Source organism: Anolis carolinensis, chromosome 1, assembly GCF_035594765.1.
Source record: "Anolis carolinensis isolate JA03-04 chromosome 1, rAnoCar3.1.pri, whole genome shotgun sequence".
NCBI lineage: Eukaryota > Metazoa > Chordata > Lepidosauria > Squamata > Dactyloidae > Anolis > Anolis carolinensis.
In genome coordinates, this window is record NC_085841.1 from 337,079,921 (window position 1) to 337,103,254 (window position 23,334).

The 23,334-nt window shown below is 40.9% G+C and overlaps 1 protein-coding gene across 2 annotated transcripts in view; it reads right to left on the reverse strand.

Moving 5' to 3' along the window:
• Positions 1-16,501: 16,501 nt before the first annotated feature.
• The window catches only part of LOC103283054 (uncharacterized), a 122,888-nt gene continuing 116,055 nt past the window's right edge, over positions 16,502-23,334 (reverse strand). For both annotated transcript variants that reach the window (XR_010002147.1, XR_010002149.1), the window contains one exon: positions 16,502-21,880. The gene's annotated coding sequence lies outside the window, so the exon portion shown is untranslated. The remainder of the gene's footprint in view (positions 21,881-23,334) is intronic.

Genomic DNA, 23,334 nt, shown 5'->3' on the forward strand with positions numbered 1-23,334 from the left:
TTTTCCTAAGTGTATGTGCAAATGTCAAGGTGTGGCTGAGATTGCATTCCAAGAGTAACAGCTTGTTAAAATCACTTTCCAATCTTTTGGAGAAATTACTTAATCGAAAAGAAAAATCAACCTGTCAAAGAAGCAGGATTTTTGCAATCTCTCCTCTTCTGCCCTGAGGGGGTTGATGAGACCTGATGACAGTGTGGGATGCACCTGTATGTTAAGATCATTGTAATTTCTGAAGCCACCAAGAAAACATTTTAGGGTTAAGTAGAAGCAATAGCTTTCAAAAGAGTCCGAAGAGTGTGAGGGAGTTGCTGCTCATTCTTGACTTTTACTTTGGTCTCAGACTGACTATACACTGGTCCAATTTTTGAATCCAGATTATGTGCCTTGAATTGAACTATATGAACTGAATTATATGTGTCTATATTGCCATCCAGTTCAAAACAGATAATCTGGATTCAGAAACTGAATTATATGACAGTGTAGATGGGTCCCCAGTTTCAACTCTTGTCCCACATTGTCACCCTTTCTGAAAAAAATAAGGTTTTTAGGATCGTGTGAGAGTGGGATCAGTTACAAAGTATCAGACCTTGAGAAGTTCTTTCAGATGAATGAGTCTAATAAATATAATGAAACCATCCATAGAATCATAGAATCATAGAATCATAGAATAGTAGAGTTGGAAGAGACCACATGGGCCATCTAGTCCAACCCCCTGCTAAGAAGCAGGAAATCGCATTCAAAGCACCCCCGACAGATGGCCATCCAGCCTCTGCTTAAAAGCCTCCAAGGAAGGAGCCTCCACCACGGACCCGGGGAGAGAGTTCCACTGTCGAACAGCCCTCACTGTGAGGAAGTTCTTCCTGATGTTCAAGTGGAATCTCCTTTCCTGTAGTTTGAAGCCATTGTTCCGTGTCCTAGTCTGCAGGGCAGCAGAAAACAAGCTTGCTCCCTCTTCCCTATGACTTCCCTTCACATATTTGTACATGGCTATCATGTCTCCTCTCAGCCTTCTCTTCTGCAGGCTAAACATGCCCAGCTCTTTAAGCCGCTCCTCATAGGGCTTGTTCTCCAGACCCTTAATCATTTTAGTCGCCCTCCTCTGGACGCTTTCCAGCTTGTCAACATCTCCCTTCAACTGTGGTGCCCAAAATTGGACACAGTATTCCAGGTGTGGTCTGACCAAGGCAGAATAGAGGGGGAGCATAACTTCCCTGGATCTAGACGCTATTCCCCTATTGATGCAGGCCAGAATCCCATTGGCTTTTTTAGCAGCCGCATCACATTGTTGGCTCATGTTTAACTTGTTGTCCACGAGGACTCCAAGGTCTTTTTCGCACACACTGCTGTCAAGCCAGGCGTCCCCCATTCTGTATCTTTGATTTCCATTTTTTCTGCCGAAGTGAAGTATCTTGCATTTGTCCCTGTTGAACTTCATTTTGTTAGTTTTGGCCCATCTCTCTAGTCTGTCAAGATCGTTTTGAATTCTGCTCCTGTCTTCTGGAGTGTTAGCTATCCCTCCCAGTTTTGTGTCGTCTGCAAACTTGATGATCGTGCCTTCTAACCCTTCGTCTAAGTCGTTAATAAAGATGTTGAACAGAACCGGGCCCAGGACGGAGCCCTGCGGCACTCCACTTGTCACTTCTTTCCATGATGAAGACAACGCATTGGTGAGCACCCTTTGGGTTCGTTCGCTTAGCCAATTACAGATCCACCTAACCGTAGTTTTGTCTAGCCCACATTTTACTAGTTTGTTTGCCAGAAGGTCGTGGGGGACTTTGTCGAAGGCCTTACTGAAATCCAGGTACGCTACATCCACAGCATTCCCTGTATCGACCCAACTCGTAACTCTATCGAAAAAAGAGATCAGATTAGTCTGGCATGACTTGTTTTTGGTAAATCCGTGTTGACTATTAGCAATGACCGCATTTGTTTCTAAGTGTTCGCAGACCACTTCCTTAATGATCTTTTCCAGAATTTTGCCTGGTATTGATGTGAGGCTGACCGGACGGTAATTGTTTGGGTCGTTCTTTTTTCCCTTCTTGAAGATAGGGACCACATTCGCCCTCCTCCAATCTGCTGGGACTTCTCCCGTTCTCCAAGAACTCTCAAAGATAATTGCCAGTGGTTCTGAAATAACTTCCGCTAGTTCCTTCAGTACTCTTGGATGTAGCTGATCTGGCCCTGGGGACTTGAATTCGTTTAGAGTGGCCAGGTGTTCCTGGACAACTTGTTTCCCTATTTGGGGTTGGATTTCCCCCAATCCTTCGTCCATTCCGTGTTGCTGAGGTTGAAGATGGCTTTCTTTTTGTGAGAAGACCGAGGCAAAGAAGGCATTAAGTAGTTCTGCCTTTTCCCTGTCCCCTAACGCCATCACCCCATCTTCTCCTTGCAATGGCCCTATCGCCTCCTTTTTCTTCCTTTTTCTACCAACGTAAGCAAAAAAGCCTTTTTTGTTGTTTTTTATGTCCCTGGCAAGCCTGAGCTCATTTTGCGCTTTAGCCTTGCGAACCTTTTCCCTACAGGTGTTGGCTATACGTTTGAATTCTTCTTTGGTGATTTCTCCCCTTTTCCACTTCTTGTGCATGTCACTTTTGAGTTTTAGCTCAGTTAGAAGTTCTTTGGACATCCATTCTGGCTTCTTTGCACTTGTCTTATTTTTCTTCTTTGTTGGCACTGTTTGCATTTGCGCCTTGAGTATTTCACTTTTGAAAAACTCCCATCCATCCTTAACTCCCTTGTTTTTTAATATCGGCGTCCATGGAATGCCGCTCAGTAATTCCTTCATTTTTTGGAAGTCAGCTCTCTTAAAGTCCAGAAAGCGTGTTTGACTTGTCTTAGTTTCAGCATTCCTTTGTATTGCAAACTGCAGGAGCACATGGTCACTTGCCCCTAAGGATCCAACCACTTCAACTGTATTGATCAGGTCTTCCACATTTGTTAAGATTAGATCAAGAGTTGCTGATCCCCTTGTTGCCTCTTCTACCTTCTGGACCATAAAATTATCTGCAAGGCAAGTGAGGAATTTGTTGGACTTTGTACTCTTGGCTGAGTTTGTTTTCCAGCAGATATCGGGATAATTGAAATCGCCCATGACTACTATATCTCTTCTTTGTGCCTGTTTGGTCAGCTGTTGACAGAAGGCTTCATCAAGTCCTTCATCCTGACTCGGAGGTCTGTAGTAGACACCCACGACAAGATCTTTTTGAGTCCCGGTTCCCTTGATTCTTATCCAGATGCTTTCAAGCTGGTTTCCCGGATTACAGTCTTGCATTTCTTCTGCAACGTAACTGTTTTTGAGTCCCGGTTCCCTTGATTCTTATCCAGATGCTTTCAAGCTGGTTTCCCGGATTACAGTCTTGCATTTCTTCTGCAACGTAACTGTTTTTGACATATAAAGCTACTCCCCCTCCTCTCCCCTTTGTTCTATTTCTGTGAAAGAGGTTATAGCCCTCAATGGTTAAATTCCAGTGATGGGAGTCATCCCACCAGGTTTCAGTGATGCCTATGACATCGTATGTGTGGTGCTGTGCTAGGAGTTGGAGTTCGTCTTGCTTATTTCCCATGCTCTGAGCATTAGTGTAAAGACATGTAAGCCCCTGTGGCCTCCTCTCGAACTGTTTATTTGGGATTATTGTGCTCTCTGTACTTGGTCCTTGCTGTGTTTGTGCAGATAGATAAGCAATGAGATTACGAGACATTGAATCTTTGAGAATTATCTTACAACTGATCAGTTTTGAATGGTCCACCATTCCATTATCTTGAAATTATGTAAACTTTCATGATCTTAAAAATAATTTTCCAAGCTCTGCAGACTATTTCAGGCAGTCATGCCACCCAGAATCCTCCACTGTATTTTATCCCCTTCCTCTTTTTCATATCTTCATCTCAATAACCTTCAACATTTTATTTATGTATTTGTTTATTTATCTCCTTTCTCCCATATAAATAATAATAATTAGTTTATTTATATCCCGCCTCCATCTCCCCCGAAGGGGACTCGGGGCGGCTTACAGCAAAATCAGATTTTGATATGACCCAGGCATATGTTGAGAATCATTCCACATAGAGAGAAAAACACATTCAAAAAGGCCATAAATGGCAACATGGCAGAAAGATTAGAGGGGTCAGTGCTTCTTTTAGGTTCTCCTGGGGCACACTAATCTCTTGCCTTTCTCCCCTCTCCTCAAAGTAGGATATTGTTCCTTTTTTATAAGTACACAGATTGACACATGGAAGAATTAACCCAGGTTTTTTTTTTTTACTAACATTTCTAGACTTATACATGAGTATATAGGATAGATCTCACTGGACCATTTAACTATCTTCTTCAAATTTCTTTTATTGTTGTCACTTCTGGAAACCTTAGAGTTCCCCAGGCTTGCTGATATCTACATATGTATAATTTTATACTTAGAAGTTGAGTTGGTTAGTGGTAAAGTTGAGTTGGTTAGTGGTTAGATGTAGGTCTTAAACATCTAAAAAAAACCACTATCTTATTATATTGGATATCACACAATTAGCACCTTGATCTGGAAATGTGCTTCTGTTTTAATCAGAAAACTTTGTACCTCAGCACTGCCATCTTTGTTTTGTGATCATTCCATGCTTGTTGTTCATTTTCTGTCACAGTAAATATAAGGATCATGGAGAAAAATAATAGAAAAAAGACCAACGGGGAGAGTAATGAACAGACTTCATTTTCATGTCAAATAATATTCAAAGCTAGAATCATATTCCACTTATAGCTTGCAAAAATAACTAGACTGGAAAAATATTGCAAGTGCATAATTGAGGCAAAATTAATTCTGACTGAGAAGAGAGAACAGTGTATTTGGACTCCCCCTCCAGAAATTAATTGAGCCAATTGGATTGTTTTCCCTTTGGTCCTATTCATGTTACTAGGTGACTCTTACCTTTTGACATTCATGAATCTTGGGTAAGAAAGTGACAGCTTGAACACTTTGAGTTATATTCATACAGGGACTAGTGTAAGAACACTTGATGGTCACATTTTGGAGACAGGGCATCTGGAAGTCCTTTCACCTATATTATGCTTGGCTATATAAAAACTGAGGTTATGAAAATGTGTCAATTTCACTTTGTTGCCTTTCTCAGAAACTCACCAGGAGTTGTTTTTTCTTTTCTTCTTTTTTGGCAGAGAAAACCATGGACGTGGAACACGTTTCCTATTTTATACATTTTTACATATTTCCCCATTGATTTAAGTTGTTTTACATACAAATTACATTAGGTTCTGAGTTGCAATAGGGTATAACCAGAGTTTACCTAAGATGATACATGGGTGCAAAATTTTATTTATATTGCAACAAATAGATAGGGAGATAGGTCTCTCACTATAGAAATAATGCAGTTTGACACCAGTTTTACTGCTATGGCTCAATGTTGTTTAAACAGGAGTCATAATTTGGTGAAGCACCAGCATTCTGTGGCAGAGAAGGCTACAGCTACTGTCATTGAGCTATGGGAGCTAAAGTGGTATCAATCTGCATTAATTCTACAGCATAGATGCATTCACAGATGAAGATAAATGACTATATATAGGGGGGAAAACTTCAATAAATGTGCATTGCCCACATTTAATGACAAATATTAATTCAAAGGCAGGAGAGAGATTTTTATGGGGATTTTTTCATTTGTTTTGGGATGCAATTCTAATTTTGTTCTTAAAAGAGTTAATGGGAATTAAAAAAAATTAATCCAGTTTTAAGAATGTGACTATATTAACAATATAGATTTTTCTGAGTAAAATCCACATATTTTTGTATGCAATTTGTATAAAGAAATATTACTTTCTGCAGAAAAAATGCTGTTTTCTGAGCAAATAGTACTATAGTTGTGGACTTATTTGTTACAAAATTAAAACTGCGTAGGGGTCAACATTTACTCCACAGAAAATTATATGGCAATTGTATACAGAATAAGATCTAAATTGTACAGATTCTTGTCACTCCAGGGTTATCCTTATTAGAATTCTCCAAGACTTGATAAATACTTTTACTGATGATTGTTCAAATATTCTTTTCATCTTTTGTTTTGATGTTACTGTGCTATTCTCATTTACTCTGTATTGGATATCGATGTTTTGCCTCTTTACTATTCTGTCTCTTTCAGATGCAAGCACATGTACGTGCATGCAACAAGAGGATGCTACTACTAATGCTAGCATCCAAGAATAACAATTCGTATCTTTCAAAACCAGAATTGGTTTCCGATCACTTCCAGGTTTAGGGGACTACATTTATGGCAGACTGTGCAGCTCCCAAAGGACCCAGAAAATTAGGACTCAGGTCTACTATGGTAGTCTCCCCCTGCTATACTTATGTTTTTGAATCACTTGCTTATAGTCACACACAATCCTGATGTTTTTTTCCCCAATCCTCTCCAAATGCCAATCATCACAATCCATGACCAAGTGCCACTAGAGGTAATTTGTTCTACAGCAAGCAAGCAATTTGCAAACCACTGCTAATGAAGAAAGAACATTTTCTACTATAAATATCTTTCAACTGATCTGTATGGATTAGTATGATTAAAGGCGCCTAGCCTGGCTGGTGAGAACTCTGAAATGATTCCCTATTGAAGACTTCAATTTAAAAAGAAAACCATCACTTAAGTATAAACAAACTCTTCAATGGCTACAAATGAGATGATGGGAGAGATATTTTACACCAAACAACAATTTGTCCTGCTACCCTCCAACTTCCTCATTGCCAGCTGAACTATCAGCTTGTCTTTTTTTTAAAGTTTTATTCCTTTGCCTGAATGTGGTTTCCCCCTCCGCCCCACCATCTTCTCCACCCATATCTGTTCAAAGCCATCAGTCACAGTGCAGATTTGTAATGAACTTTCTATCTGTGCCAAGAAAAAAAAAGTGACATCATTTCAAAGAGAAGATCAGCACTTTAATCTCAAGGCGATAGGGAGCAGAACAAAGGAGTCTCATCTGACACAGAAGAAGTGGGGAAAGGAGGAGGAGTGGAGAAAGGGAGGTTGAATGAAAAGGGATTTTGTTACCTTTTGAAGCTCCCAATAGTCCACATGAGGATTTTGCAATGTATTTGCTCCATTTAATTGAAGATACCTGGCCTTTGAAAGATAATCTGGAGTTAATTTTGGAGGCATCCCTTACCCTTTCATGGAGCACTGAGGAGAGAGAAAAAGCGATGTAGGGACAACACTTGAGAAAACTCCCCCATAGAGCATAAAAATACAGCTGTGCATATCAAGATGGGATAAACTATGGTAACAAGGATGCTCTGGATATGATCCACAGCCAAAGTGTTTCTCTGCTGTGTTGTTTGGAGCAGATGTGGGCAGTGAGAATGTATACTCATTCTTCCCAATTCTGTCAGGCAGAAAATAGAAATTGGTCTCTCTTTGCTTGACAAATATAGCCACTAACTAAATAGTAGATAACGTCAGAGCAGTTTCTAATTCTAGAATTCAAAATTGTTGGAAAGCTTACTAGAACTGGTTTTCCCCCTTAAAAATATTAGAAGAAGGCAAATGTGTTATGTGGAATGCAGTGCTTACTCTATATTCAGTATTTGAAAAGAGATGACATCAGGCCCAGGAAGTGTCTGAGATACATAAGCCTGTGTTAAATACCAGTACATTCTACCTTATGAGATCTCAGGTCATGGCGCTACAGCTTAAAGTATGTGTTGTCGAAGGCTTTCATGGCCGGGATCACAGGTATACCTCACAACCTCTGAGGATGCCTGCCATAGATGTGGGCGAAACGTCAGGAGAGAATACTTCTGGAACATGGCCACACAGCCCGAAAGACATACAACAACCCAGCTTAAAGTATGTTTGAAGGGGAACTCTAAATCTGAACTGTTAGACATTGAAAATCTTGGTTTTGAGAAGGAAAGAGGAATTTCCTGCATTTGGAAAATTCACTGTGGCATTTTAATATGGCCAGAAAAAAAAGATTCCCTCTTCTCTGAATGAAAAAAAATCCTATATATTAAGCCATGCTACTCTAGCCTCTTTGTCACACTGTCACATTTTTCTGCACTATAATCGATGCCAGTGATATCACTAAGGTTGGTTTCACCCAGTGTGATAATTCATGGTGTTACTCCCAGGAACCTTTTCTCATTTCAAAATGTTTTGCCAAAAATTTGAAAAAAAATGGTTAAAACCATCAGCAATAAAAAAACCTAAACATATTATTTGAAGTGATACAGTACATGTAAGAAGAGCTTGCAAAATATACTTTTGTGATTACATATGATTACAGGATTTAAAAAAAAATAACAATAAATTTCTGCTGAAGTGTTATAGACAAAAATAATAGTAATTTTGCTGTAATCTTGTCTGATATAACCCAGGCCCCTTCTACACTGCCATATAATCCAGATTATCAAAGCATATAATAAACATTATTTGCTTTGAACTGGATTATATGAGTCTACACTGCCATATAACCCAGTTCAAAGCAGAGAATCTGGATTTTATGTGGCAGTATAGAAGGTGCCCCAGTGTTGCTTCACCTCCTGCAGCCCTGCAGTGACACCACTGATCTATGAATATGGTTGTTTCTGTTAGCTGTTTTTAAGAACAATGCATGGAAAAGTGGTTCTAGGAAATTGTTGTTTTTTTTTTACCTCATCCATTGTATGGAAGCTGTGAGTTTATAGAGAAAGCAGCAGCCTCATGATCATGGCAATTTTAAATAGAAAAATGGAAGAGATGAATAGAATGAATTCTTTTTTTACTATCAACACAACTCAAATTAGATAGGAATTACCTTACAGCAGTTTTAACCTTTTTAAAAGCAAAACAAGAAGGTTCTTTTCATACATTTTCCACTTTGATTCTCTGTATTAGAATTATAGAATCATGACTTGGAAGAGACCATAGGGGAGAAAGAGGAGATGGCAGAAGAGGTGTCAGAGAAGTAGGGACAGAGTGAAGGGTGGCAGAGAAAGGCAGAGAAAAGGAATCAGTCCTGCACACGGTTGGCTTCAGGTCCATCCATGATTAGTATGGAGCCTAAGAGTTTATGCCATCCCTAAGGTATAGAATTCCACTACAGCAGCAATCTGTAAGGTACAGCCATTCACAAATTGTTGGACTGCATCTTCTAAGAGCTTTAGACAATGTAGCCAATTGTGAAGAATGCTGGGAACTGTAGTCCAGCAAAACATCCTGCTAGTAAGAACTTCCTGATGATTTGAGCTGTTCACCAGTGGAATATACTGCCTTGGAGCATGGTGGAGTCTTCTTCTCTAGAGGCCTTTAAGGAGAGGCTTGATGGCCAACTGTCAGAAGTGCTTTAATTGTATTTTCCTGCATGGCAGGGAGTTGGACTGGATAGCCCTTATGGTCTCTTCCAACTCTATTTTATTTATTTATTTATTTATTTTTCAAACTTATATGCCGCCACTCCCCTAGGGCTCGGGGCGGCTCACAAGAACCGGCTAAAACAACAATTTAAAAACATCTTTAAAACATCCTTAAAACATCTTTAACAAAACATCTTAAAAACATCCTAAAAGCACCTTTTAAAACATCAATAACAGAACTCAAAAGCCTGCCAGAACAGATGCGTCTTACATGCCCTGCGGAAGGCCGACAAGTCCCGCAAGGCACGAAATTCAGGTGGCAAGGTGTTCCAGAGAGATGGCGCCACTATTGAAAAGGCTCTGCGTCTAGTTGCCGTTAGACGCAAGGTCTTAAAACTGGGGACCTCCAACAGGTCTTGGTCCTCAGAACGGAGGGATCTCTGGGGTTTGTAGGGAGCGAGGCGGTCCCTCAGGTACATCGGCCCTAGACCATGCAAGGCCTTAAAGGAAAGTACCATCACTTTGAAAGTGATCCGGTGCTCAATTGGTAACCAGAGCAGCTGCCGTAAGATTGGTGGTATGTGGCATCTCATTGGGACTCCCGCAAGGAGCCGGGCCGCTGCATTTTGCACCAATTTGAGCTTCCGGATCACCGAGACAGGTAGGCCAGTGTAAAGGGCATTACAGTAGTCCAGTCTTGAGATGACCGTAGCCTGGATCACTGTAGCCAGGTTGTCCCTAGACAGATAGGGGGCTAGCCGTCTAGCCTGCCGAAGATGAAAAAAGGCGGTTTTGCTAACGGTGGAGACCTGGGCCTCCATCGTCAGTGAAGGGTCCAAGAGGACTCCCAGACTCTTTACTAGTGAAGACGGGCGTAGCGCTTCGCCATCCAGGGTTGGCAACTGGATATCCCCACTACCCCGGTCGGCCCAGCCATAGGATCTCTGTCTTTGCTGGATTCACCCTCAACCTACTGGAACGCAACCATCCAATAATGGCCTCGAGGCACTGATGAAAATTGTCAGGTACAGAATCCGGTTGGCCTTCCATCTTTAAAACAAGCTGAGTGTCGTCAGCATATTGATAATACTCGAGCCCGAAATCTCGGACCAGCTGAGCAAGTGGTCGCATATAGATGTTAAACAACAGAGGGGAGAGAATGGCCCCCTGAGGCACCCCACAAAGTAGAGGGGACCTCTCAGAGACCAGGCCTCCCCTCTTGTGATGTCTCATGGGCCTTGTAGTCCCGCTCCTAGTGTCACTGTGGCAGATGAGGATGAAAACATGGGGTTTTCTCCGGATCAACAACAGCCGGAATCTTTCCAGATGCCTGATGTTCCAGATGCCTGATGTTCTCGCCCCAGAGCCAATTAAGACAGACCTTGAGCAGCTCTCACCTCCCTTCCTTAGGATACAGTCTTTTGCTGCAGACAGGGGAGTGAAAGAGCGGGTTCGCAGGAGCTTGAGAATTGCAGCCAAACAAGACACTGATTAGCCATATTTCCCCTGGGAAAATCCAGGGAGTCTCACATCTGGAGAAAGCTGGGTTTCGTTTCCCGTTCTCTAGGGAAAGAGAATGCTGGACACCTGTTTGGCGGGAAAACGAGACCCAGATATAGGTGCCTGGCACGGTTGGTCCGGTGCGGAGTCAACAGAGCAGCTTCAGGAGTGAAATCGCGTTCCAGCCTTGTGTGGACTTCGCAAAGTCCACAAATCCAGTTTCCTTGCCTTGCTCATTCAAGTACTTCAAGAATTGCCTCGCTTTGCTTCTAGCCACGGACCTTGCTTCAAGAATCAAGTCTTGCCCTCGTACCTTGTTGTGGAATTTTACCTTGGACCCTGAAAGACCCTGGACGTTTCCCCACACTATTGCTTCGCAATAGTGTGTGTTTCGGTTTGGATTTATCTTTGAACTCTAATATCATTTATTGGACAAAACATTTCTGGACTATATTTGACCTCATTTGATAGGTCTGCTTCTGGACTATATTTTCTACTTGTTTTTATTACTCTTATATATTTCCTTAATAAAGATATTAGATAGTTTATTGGCCTCCGTGTATGGTTCTTGGTGCTCCGCTGCCTTGAGCGTGACAGCTCTCCACTCGCTGTCCACGGTTGTGAAGAAAGGAGGCCAGCCAATTTAAAGCTGTCCCCCTGACTCCAGCAATGGCAAGGCAGTGGGTCAAAAGATTATAATCTACTGTGTCAAATGCTGCAGTGAGGTCCAATAACACAAGCAGCACCGACCCGCCCTGATCAAGCTGGCATCGAAGATGATCCGCGATGGAGACCAGCACAGTCTCTGTCCCATGCCCCGCACGAAAGCCAGACTGGAAGGGATCTAATCCGGCTGTGTTGTCTAGGAACTGTTGCAACTGCTCCGCTACTGGCCTTTCAATCACCTTGCCCAGGAACGAGAGGTTTGAAACTGGGCGATAGCTGGAGGGAACCGAACGATCTAAATCTGGTTTCTTCAGCAGGGGAGAGACCACCGCCTCTTTTAAACCCTCTGGAAAGACTCCTTGCTCAAGGGAGCTGTTTATTATCTTCAACAGAGGGTCACATAATCCCTCCAAGCAGGATTTTACCAACCAGGAGGGACACGGATCGAGGGAGCAAGTGGTCGGTCTAGCTGCAGCTATGAGCCTATCGACAGCCTCTGCGTCCAGCGGGATGAACCGGTCGAGGGTGGGCCCAGCAAGTGGCCATGGAGTCTCAAGTTCTCTCCTTGTATCAGTTGTGGCAGGGAGGTCCTGGCGTAGTAGTGAGATCTTGTCAACAAAATAGCTTTGGAAAGCCTCAGCTGAAGGGGCCTGATCATCACTTTTTGGGTTGGTAGGAACCGATCGATGAAGTGGGAAAAGAGGCGGCTAGAGGGCGTGTGGCGAGAACTTCATGACAGAGCTTCGAGATCAGTTTATAGGGCATTTATGGAGTCCTATGAGCACGCTATCATCGAAGCAAAGCGAGTATATTATGCCTCCAGAAAATAAAAGCCATTGAATTAATGTGGGACTAATTTATGTCAAGGCTGGAGTTAAAATTCCTGGATGAAACATTAGCAACCTTAGATATGCAGATGATACCACTTTGATGGCTGAAAGTGAGAAGGAGCTGAGGACCCTTATAACCAAGGTGAAAGGAGAAAGTGCAAAAGCTGGGTTGCAGTTAATTTTTTTTTTTTTTTTAAAACAATATTTCAGACTGATTGAAAACTGGCAAATACAGGGAGAAAACATGGAGATAGTGACAGACTTTGTATTTCTAAGTGCGAAGATTACTGCAGATGCAAACTGCAGCCAGGAAATCAGAAGATGTTTATTTTTTGGGGAGGAGAGCAATGACCAATCTCGATAAAATAGTGAAGAATAGAGACACCATACTGGCAACAAAGGTCTGCATAGTTAAAGCAATGGTATTCCCTATAGTAACCTATGGATGCAAGAGCTGGACTTTAAGGAAGGCTGAGCAAAGGAAGATAGATGCTTTTGAACTGTGGTGATGGAGGAAAATTCTGAGAGTGCCTTGGACCACAAGAAGATCCAACTAGTCCATATTCCAGGAAATAATGCCTGACTGCTCACTGGAGGGAAGGATTTTAGAGACAAAAATGAAGTGCTTTAGCCACATAATGAGAAGACAAGAAAGCTTGGAGAAGATCATGATGTTGGGGAAAATGGAAGGAAAAAAGGAAGAGAGGCCGACCAAGGGCAAAATGGATGGAACAGTATCCTTGAAGTGACTGGCTTGACCTTGAAGGGGCTGGGTCTGGGACTGGGGCTGGCAAGGCTGACAAGGAACTCTGGCATGAGCTGGTCCATGAGATCACAAAGAGTCAAAAGCGACTGAAGGAATAAACAACAAAAAACATATGCCTAAATATGCATAGATTGCTTTGTGCAATGCATTTTTAAACCTACTGCTCTTAGGACACATTCTATGCTTATCACTTCCAAAAGTGTTCCCCATAAATGCAATAAATGAATAACCCATGGCTAAAGTGTTTCTGAGCAAAATAATACAGTTAACAATAATAACAATAATATGGCAACAACTATGATTTCAATAATAAGAGTGAACGATTTCCTCTGGTTATGTGCAAACACTGGAAAGATGGCATCTCTGTTGTTGTATTCCCCCCACTTATTATCCTTGAAATCCCATTGTATTCAACTTTCATGCAATTGCAGTACTAAAACATCACTGTCACCAGCCAAGGAAGGAACTTTGGCAGTGTAGGATAAATGGCATACTATAAATGCAAAGTATTATATTACCAAAGATTGGAGCTTTATAGACATAAAAATGAGCTATTCCAGAAGTTTAAAGAAGAGAGAGCTGGTAGTTGGAAATGTAGATAATGAAAGATAGCACCCTATATAAAGGTATATACACATTTAAATAATCATATCTGTTTGTCTTTTTGTGTATGTATAAAGCATCATGGTGCTGTTATAGTGTTACACAACACACTGGATTTGATGGTATTGGGCTAAAACTACCACTTGCAGTCTGAATCAGGCCCACCATGGACATTTATTGGATGGAGGGAAAGAAGGTGGGATGGCCATCAAACTGCAACTGCAGTTCAGAGAAGAAAAGGACCATCACCCTACCAAACATCCAGTGAGTCACTAGTTATTTGAGAGAGAGATGATATACTTGTGGATAGGGTGACCTCCTGTATAAATCCAAGGCAGTTTTGGGGGCTAAAATAGTGGATTTTGATATGACTCATGGATAAGATGAGGGGAGGGGGTGACATTTCTAGATGGCAGAAGTGTGGAGTACTGTCTAACCACCTCTGAGTGTACACAAAACACACCTACACACACACACACACACACACACACCTTTCAACCAGTAAATGATTGTTGCAGTACACTCTTGACATTAGGAAGTTCGTGCAGAATGGATCTCATGCAAGGAGTTGAAATACTCACTTTGTAATGTCTGGAAAACCAATGTCCTGCATTCTGATATGAACTTGCTGTTGTCTTGTTGCTGATGATGATTTACTTCCTTTTCCCCATTTGGCACTTACAATAGACAAAGTAAATGAAGATTCACCACATGCAAATGTTAAAAATAAAATTCAATGTTCAATAAAACTAAAACCAATTAAAAACATTGCCATGAAAACAAGACAACAAATACACAATAAAACACATTATGCCAGGACAGTTTCCCTTGGGCAATCCATTTTCAAAGCCTGGCACTGGAAGAAAAGCTGAGTGAAAATTCAGAGAATGTCAATAGAATTATTTAACACTGAGAGCTATGCATATCTCTGATGTATGCTTGCCTCATCGTTTTATCAGCAGAGGAGGCATGATTCCCACACTTAGGTGACTGTAGAGGGTGGAATAGGGATAAAAAGAAAGCTGCAGGAATGGAAACCATACCTGGCGACAGAATAGGGGATGGTGTGATGTCTCATGGGCCATGTAGTCCCGTTCCTAGTACTATGGTGGCAGACGAAGAGGAAAACTTTGGTTTCCCACCGATTCAGCCAGAATCGGAGCCCCTGCACCTGCAGGATGTTTGCCCTCAAGAAGTCAGCCAAACAAGCCTTGGGCAGAATTCTCCCCCGTTCTCTCGCCGGGATAATTATAATCGAGATAGAGGCGCTAGGGAGGCGAAGCGCCGAAGCGCCAGAATCGCTGCCAGACAATTAGATGATTAAGCCTGTTTCCCTTGGGAAATCTTAAGGAGTCATGCATCTGGACACAGTTTGGGTTTCACTTCTTGTTCCCCAGGGAAAGTGTTCCTTGGCGGGAAAACAAGATCCTATATAGCTGTTTTTCGCAAGGGGATCCTTGCGGAGTCAATTCGTCAGCTTCGGGAGTAAGATCGTGTGTGGACTACGCAACTCCAGTTCCTTGTTTCCAGGACCTTGTTCTTGTTCCAAGCCTGCCTTGTTCCTCGGACCTCGCCACGGACCTTGTTCTCGCTTCTTGTTTCTTGTTGCCTCGTATCAAGTCTTGGTTGCCAAGAATCTAGTTTGTTTTCCAGCCTTGTCGTCAAGCTCCATTGGACTAAAGGACCTTGTCATTTCCCCACACTTTGCTTGGCAAAGTGTGTGTTTCGGTTATTGGATTATAACTTTGGACTTTAATATCTCATATTGGACATTGTTTTTCCGGACTATATTTGACCTTTCCTGAAAGGTCTACTTCTGAACTTTATTCATCACTTGTTTTTATTGACTTTATATATTCCTTTAATAAAGATATTAGATAGAATCTGGCCTCTGCGCATGGTTATTGGTGCTCCGTAGCCTGGGTCTTGACAGATGGTGGAACAGTGATGGTATGCATCCCCATGAACCAGTAGCTAAGGGTGCTTCCAGACATGCCTGAATCCCAGGAGGAACTGTGATATTTTATCCCAGTTCTTCCCAGAATTGAGGCTCTATACCTTCCGCAAACAACAGGCTTCTCCTAGGGGATGGCTACATGGCCTCCTGGGTCAAACTCTGGCCAACTCCCAGCCTCCCATTTTCCCCAAAAATGTACCTGAGGGGCCTGGCTGAATGCTCCAGACCCTCCGTCATAAGCTTTTGTTGTGTTAAATTTATTAATAAGAGAGGTTGGGGGGCATACATTGGAAGCTGGGAGGAAAGGGTAGGAGTGCCATTCCACTCCTTTGGGCTCCAGAAGCCCAAAACACCAAGATCGCTGTGGGGATTGACTCCTGGGAGCATGAAAGCGATCCTGGGAGTCAGTCCCCACAGGGTCCACACCATAACTTTCCAGGTGTTTAATGAAATTGGAAAATCCCAGTTTATTCCAGATTAATTTCCATGCCTCATGGAAACCCGAGATGGGTCCCGCATTTTGGGCCTGTGTGGGAGAACCTTATGATAGCTGAAGGTTATGTGCTGATTCTCACAATGTGCCACCTGAGCCAAGGATCATGGAAGGACCAATGCTGCAGTCTTCTGCTGATTAGTTGTAATAGTGATTCCTCTCACTTGCAAATGAGCTACAAGAGTGAAGTTACTTATTCTGCTGAAACATATCTGCCAACCAATCATTTGTCTTGCCATTTCTGACAAGAGGTTAGATTTTTTGTGGTTAACCTGTGACATATTACTGGAATCTAACAGACAGTTTCCAGTCTCCTGAGCTGTTCTGTAGACTGTTACAAATTCTCTGCATTCACTGAACATCAATGCATATTCTTCACTGACTTCCATCTGACTCACTTTAAAGCTATTCCTGCTTTAGGATTTAAATATCTCCAAGATGTTCATAATTTCATCCTGTGCCTTCCTTTACTGGAAATCTCCTCCCTAACCCTAATTTCCATTGACCCTGTGGCACATATAAGACCATTTTCTGTCTCACAGTTGGCACAGCTATTAGGAAATTATATATGCTTTCTGACTTGCTCTACACTTTAATCCGATCAAGAATGTGCTAAACTGGCACTGGGCATATGATGCTATTAAAACTCTTATGGTATTAGATTTTATATGAATTTTACTGAGGAGTGGGCTTGTCTGATTATGTTCAGCCCAATTGTTTTAGAATGTCTGTTGGATTGTCATCACTCTGCTTTTTGACAGGTTTGGTTGAGATTTTCTTCATGAACTGCTTAATGTCACCTAAAAGAACTGTCCTAAAAGTTAAGCACTTCCAGCTTGCTTAGTATATTGCACAGCCAAATTCCACTTCTTATGTCATTTTGTACCTCATTTGTCCTCATATGTACCTCTGGAATTTCTACTCTACATAGAGAATAGCAGTATAATTAAATAACTGGCTATACCTAAAGAATATAATAAACTTATCAAATAGAAACCAATTTTTAACATGGCATTATGGCTGGAATCTTCTGTACTTGCCTCAGTGTAAGTAAACAAAGTAATGGGGCAGTGGAAGAAATAAACATGAGGTAGAGAGAGGCCTCAATAGGAAAGAAGAATAGGTTCTGTTGCACCCCAGGCCTGGAAACCCCTGTGACCACAGCACCACACAAGAATCCAGAGTTTAAGCAGTTTATTGTAAAAACACATACAATATTTGAAAAATCATGAATAAGGAAAGAGGAGGTATAATCCAAAAAAGGGTTAGCAAAAGGTGATATATATTAAAAACTGTTTAATTCTGAGCAGAGCTTGGAAACATACCTTTCTGGCACCATGGTTCCCAGAATACCTTTCTAAGCATTACAGTGACTCTCTAAAAGATTCTGGGAGTTACAATCCCCTCTTTACTTCAGCTTTGAGATGCGGAGTTTCTTACAGAATTGGTGTAATTTGAACTAATTGCCATATTAACACTGTTGAGCAAATGTCTGCAGAGCATTTGGCAGGCCAGAGAATATTTCAAATATATCTGCAATCAAAACAAAGCTCTTCTCTATCTGGCATGATATGTTGCGTTTGTAGCTTTCTGGGTGACACTATGCTGCTTGAAGTCATAAAGTAAAATGTTTAATTTAGTATTTAATTTACAAATCATTGTTATTCTCCTTTTTAGAAGTGCAGAAGAAAATTGCTAAAGAAATTGCTCAATTAAGTAAAGTCTGGAAGACAACCTGTAGGAGGGGACATGATTTTCATTCCAAGAAAACAATGCTGCAGGGCCTGCTTATACAAAATCCTATAGAGAACCTTAATAAAAAAAAGACAAGGGGTTAATAGCATGAGTTTTCTGACTGGAGATGGGGAGTGCAGCATGACTAAGAAATGCCTACTGGGTCATCAGACTTCTTGAAGGTTGCAGACAGACACCTCACTCACCGACACCTGTTCTTATTCAAGTGCTAACAGAGGCACTTGCACCTCCAGGCAACTTTATGATACATGACATAGAATCAGATAATCATGGAATCTAGAATTGGAGAAAGCTTCAAAGGCCACTCAGTCCAGTCCTCTGCAAAAAATACACGATAAAAGCACTCCTGGCAAATAGCCATGCAACACCTGTTTAAAAATCTCCAAATAATTTTCCACCGCACTTTGAGGATGGTTCTACGCAGACACAGAATGCAGCTCCAACTGGTATGAAAAATGCTGGGTTGAAGCTGAATTATGGCTATACAGTGGTGCTGTCAGCCATCTTGTAGGTGGGGAGTGGCCCCACAACCCAGTCGTGCTGAAATTGGATTCAGCATAGCTGTGGATGGGGCAGGATTCCACCCCTGCCCACACACACACATCCCAATTCCCCCAAAAGACAGAAAGTCATTCTGGGTTCAGCAGAGGTGCCCAGGAGCTATCAGGAGCTATCATGGAGCTTAATAGCCAGCAAGGAGTGGCGGTGGTGGCAGCGACATGGAGGAGGCAAGATGTGCACCACACAAAGGAGCAACTGCACTTCCCAGCCATGTAAACAACTGTCGCAGAAACAGCTCAAATGACTCAGTGGGCTTACTCTGGTTCATACTATGCATTGGAATTGGGCCATGTAGAAGAAGAATTTGCAGACCATCACTGTGTGAAGAGGTAGAATGAAGGATATGTATCAAGGCAGAACTATTGTAGAATAGTATTTCAAAACACTTTGAGATATGTGAATTCAGCCTGAGAACTGTGCAGAAATATTAGGTTTCTCCAACTGAAAATCATTCATCCTCACTTGCAAGGATGAAATCACATAACATTAACATGCTAATTGCAATACAACAAATTAAAATGAATGCATAGCTATGGATGTCATGGTTGTAATAGTTTAAGATTCCAAAGCAGTCTAAGTGAAGGAAAAGTAGCTTGAGACTCAATTTTATTCATAGAAGCATATCCATCAACTGGCTTAAGAGCAAGAACTCAAATTACAAACTCATCAATACTAATAAAGCATCACCAAATTAGTTCGCAAGAAGATGGAATGAAGCCTTCTCTGCTGTTACACATTAACTCTACCTCTCCTATTGAAGGCCTGTTTGGCACCAACGTTGTGGCTGTTTAGGCACCAGTTAAATAATCGTTGTTCATGGATGTTTTGGGGGTCTGATTGGTTTTATAAAAAACATCTTATGCACACGGTTTTGCTTTATTTTAAATTATTTCAATCCTTTTAGTTTGTTAATTGTTTAATATGTCTTTAGACTTTTTTAGTCTAAAGTATGTTAGATTGGTTTAATTGCACACTGACTTGAGATTGAGCAATAAAGGGAAGGATATAAATATTTCAATAAAATAACTTAAACAGTAAACTTACAAGCTATACCATTTGCTATAGTAGTGCTGTCCTCTATCCTGGAAAATATGGAACAGGAAGTATCCATTAAAATATTACAGAAGGGCTTGTTATAAAATGAGAACTTTGTCATCCTGTATAGTTCCTAAAATACTTTTAATGAGAAAAAAATGTAGGAGGCGAGATTACTCCCCTTTGCACCTTAATAATGAAAGCATGACAGGGTGGTTCTTTCACACAACTCTCCAAACTGGAGTTACATCAGTTAGCAAGACTAAGTCAGAGTTCTCTTTTCAATAAGTGCACCAAATGATCAGAGTAATGAGGTGATGCTATTCTGCCTGGGATATAATTTGTGGCCAGGGTGAAAAGCCTCCCATTACAAAAGTCAGTCTAATAGGAGTTCAATTAAGAGGACATCAGACTTCCTCAGCAATATTCAGCAATCTCCATAGAACCGGACAGGATGCTGATTTTGATAGCCTCGTGAAGGAGGTTTGTGCATGCTGTAATAAAATTACAGCCTTCATTTTTGGCCAAAATGGCAATGAGATAAATGCATGATTGTAGTTAATGTGCTCTGGAAGTGAATCTGATGCAAAATGAACACGTTCTGGAGTGCTCATCATAATAACTCAAAGTTATAGAGTCTTTTGCCAACTTGCAAGTTTAGTGCTAATTTTATACAATGGCAAGTTATTCATATTAAATGAAATATCAAATTGGCATTGTAACCAAACAGTAATTTTGTAGTCATCATTAAAAAGAAATGTGGGAATTCCAAATACATGCAGCAGATTTTAGCTGATAAATTGAATATATTTTCTCACCACTAACTGCTCAGAGAAATCTGAACTTCTATTTCTCTTTGGGCGTTGCAGAAGCCATTCTAAGAGTCTTCACATGCAATCATAGGGTACATATACTTTACCTCCAATTGCTTAATTCTATGGAATCCTGGGATTTGTAGTTTGGAGAGGCAGCAGTACACCAGTACTTAGAGAAAAAGGCTAAAGACCTTGTAAAACTACAGCTCCCAAGATTCCATAGTGCTGAGCCATGACAGTTAAAGTGGTGCCAAACTGCATTAATTCTACAGTTAGGATGTACCCTTATATAGCTACTCAGAAAGTCATACATTAGCTAGAATGTTGCTCCAGGATACTATTATATATTCCAAATTGTAACTGGAAAGCATGTTTATCATTTATGTAAAGTATTCGTATTTTTTCTCCTAGCCCACAAAAATAAATAAAATAAATAAAGGAAAACACATGGATATAATGTTAAAATTCCTAAAAGCAATCCTAGAATCCGGTTTTAAAACAGTGAAAAATATAAGTTCAAATATTAAATATTTTAAAAAGCACACTTTGGCTGCCCATTGGTAACTTTGAAAAGATATGGTCAGCTTAACCTCCCTGGGCAGGGAGTTCCACAGTTGTGGCACTGTTACAGGAAAAGCCCTGTGACATATACCCAGCAACCTAACTTCCCAAGAAAATGGGACATGCAACAAGCCTCTCATGTGACAAGAAGCTGGATGGCCATGTGTCAGGGGTGCTTTGAATGTAATTTTCCTGCTTCTTGGCAGGGGTTGGACTAAATCAATGTATTCCTATCCTTGCTAAAATAATATTTTGGGGAATTGCTATGATTCGAATAATACCTAAATTCATTGGTTTACTGAAACTGCTAAATCAATGGAATTCTGAATCCACTTTGGATTTAAGCTTTAAAGAGGCTATCCACGTGCTAAAACTATTTCAGAAATAAGGTTCAGCTCCATAGATAGCCCCTATAAGTTTAGGCTAAAACTTTGACAGATTAATTATGGACTTATTTAAAAGCCATTGCCTATATTCTGAGACTATCAATTGTTCATGGGAGATAAATGTATACAGGATAACAGCAATATCTGGCCCCTTGCCTTAGATGTGTTTATGAAAATATGTGGCAAGAACACCATCTGCACAAACATATAAATGTCAGAAGTTTGACTTTGCTCAGTTTATTAATATTTGCTTGAACAATAAATATTTGTAACATACATGGAGATGCTGGGTATGATATTTGACCACAGATATCATAAAACTGCACAACTCGTTCTGCATGTCTGAGGGCAAAGGTGGGGGAAAGGTTGATCAGAATCTATTGAGAAATTTCTTCATGTTTTGCAGTAAGCTGGCAAAGATTTCTGTCTCCTAATTACTTAACAACAACAGCAGTAAAATTACTTCCCACTACTAGTTTAAATTGGGATGCTGACACAAAAATAGCTTGTAGTAATAGAAATGGATTTAGGCATAGAAAGACGGCAAGCTTTCTGTTATTCAGAATAAATCTTCAGGCATGAAATTTGGTTGTTCTATGCATTGCTTCAGGCTCCAGTTGATAGATCTTGAGTTTCTAGAGAAAAGGCAAAGAATGAGAAGGAAAAGATGAGCCTATAAGTCTGAAATCTGTGCACTCCTGTCCCAAGAAGGCAATTTTTGAATGGTAGGCCTGAGTGCGATACGATGATAGGCCACCGACATTATGGGAGTTTAAATGCTGAGCTGCAACTTCTTTGTTAATCCTTCTTTTTCTTGGTACAGAATGATCAGAGATATAAAAGATTAGATTAACCTGAATTTCACCACTGTTATAATCTGATACATGGCTTCATAGTTAAGCCATCAGACTGAAACCAGGAGCAAGAATGAACATTTTTAAATTGTAACCAGTAACCACAATTTTCTAGAGTACTGGATCACATGGACAATCTCTGCAGCAAGGATGCAGACTATGTGGCCCATTAGCTGGTGGTGGACAGCAAAGATTTTTTGCATAGGTCCAGCGCCACCCAGAACTCCCACTGAAAATAATTCCCCCCCCCCACACACACACACACACACAATGGATACTCTTGCAGTTCAGAAAACTCTAGTGGGAATGATTTTCTTGGTCCTCCACAATTGCCTGACTCTTTTGTATAGGATGGAAGAGGCTTCTCAATGTCCACAGGAGGATAGTGATAAGGGCGCAAACACAAACCTCAATTTGTCTATCCTAAAAGTGTTAGAATTTTGTTCTTATATCAAGGGTGTGCAAAGTGTGGCGCATGTGCTACATGCATTTTCCCCCCCCATGATGTTTTTTGTGACCTCCAGGGCCCCCATGAGTCAAAAATGCATTCCTTCAACAACAACAAAATACTAATTTTGATCCAGAATGCATCCAAACACTCCAAGTGCACTCTAAATTATCGGGGGCTTTATTATTTATGTATTTTATTTATTTGGCAGGAGCAGATGCACTGGAGAGATGCAGTTCTCTTGAGGGACTAATGCAGTCCTTACCCTATATTTTAGCCTAATTCTGCTTTACATGAATTGCTGGTTTGCAGCTATACTCCTACAGAGTTTGGGTACAGCTTATATGTATGGTAAATTTATTAGGTTTTATTAGGAGTGTTATGAGTTAGTAGATGTCACAAACCCATACTCACTAATTCCTAGTTGGTTTTATGTTAATTTTTATTGTTTGGTTTTTTCACATTCTCCCTCTTTCTGAATCATTCTAATTTGGAACCATTTTCCTTTTGTTTTTCTCCTCCCTTAGACTTTCTATTGTTTATGCAAAATCTTTTAAGTGAAATGTTTTCATATGTTTCAAAAAGAAAACATTTTCTGCTATGGGGATGGATGTTCACCTTTGCTTTGTTAATTTGATTGTTGCTGCTTTTGTTGTGTTACTTCAAATCATTTCCAATTTATGGTGACTCTAAGACCCTCATCAGATTGGCCACCCATATTGTGGTGAATCTGGCAGTGCCTGGGGGGGGGGGGGGGGAATCCATTGCCCTGCATTGCCCGGCTTTC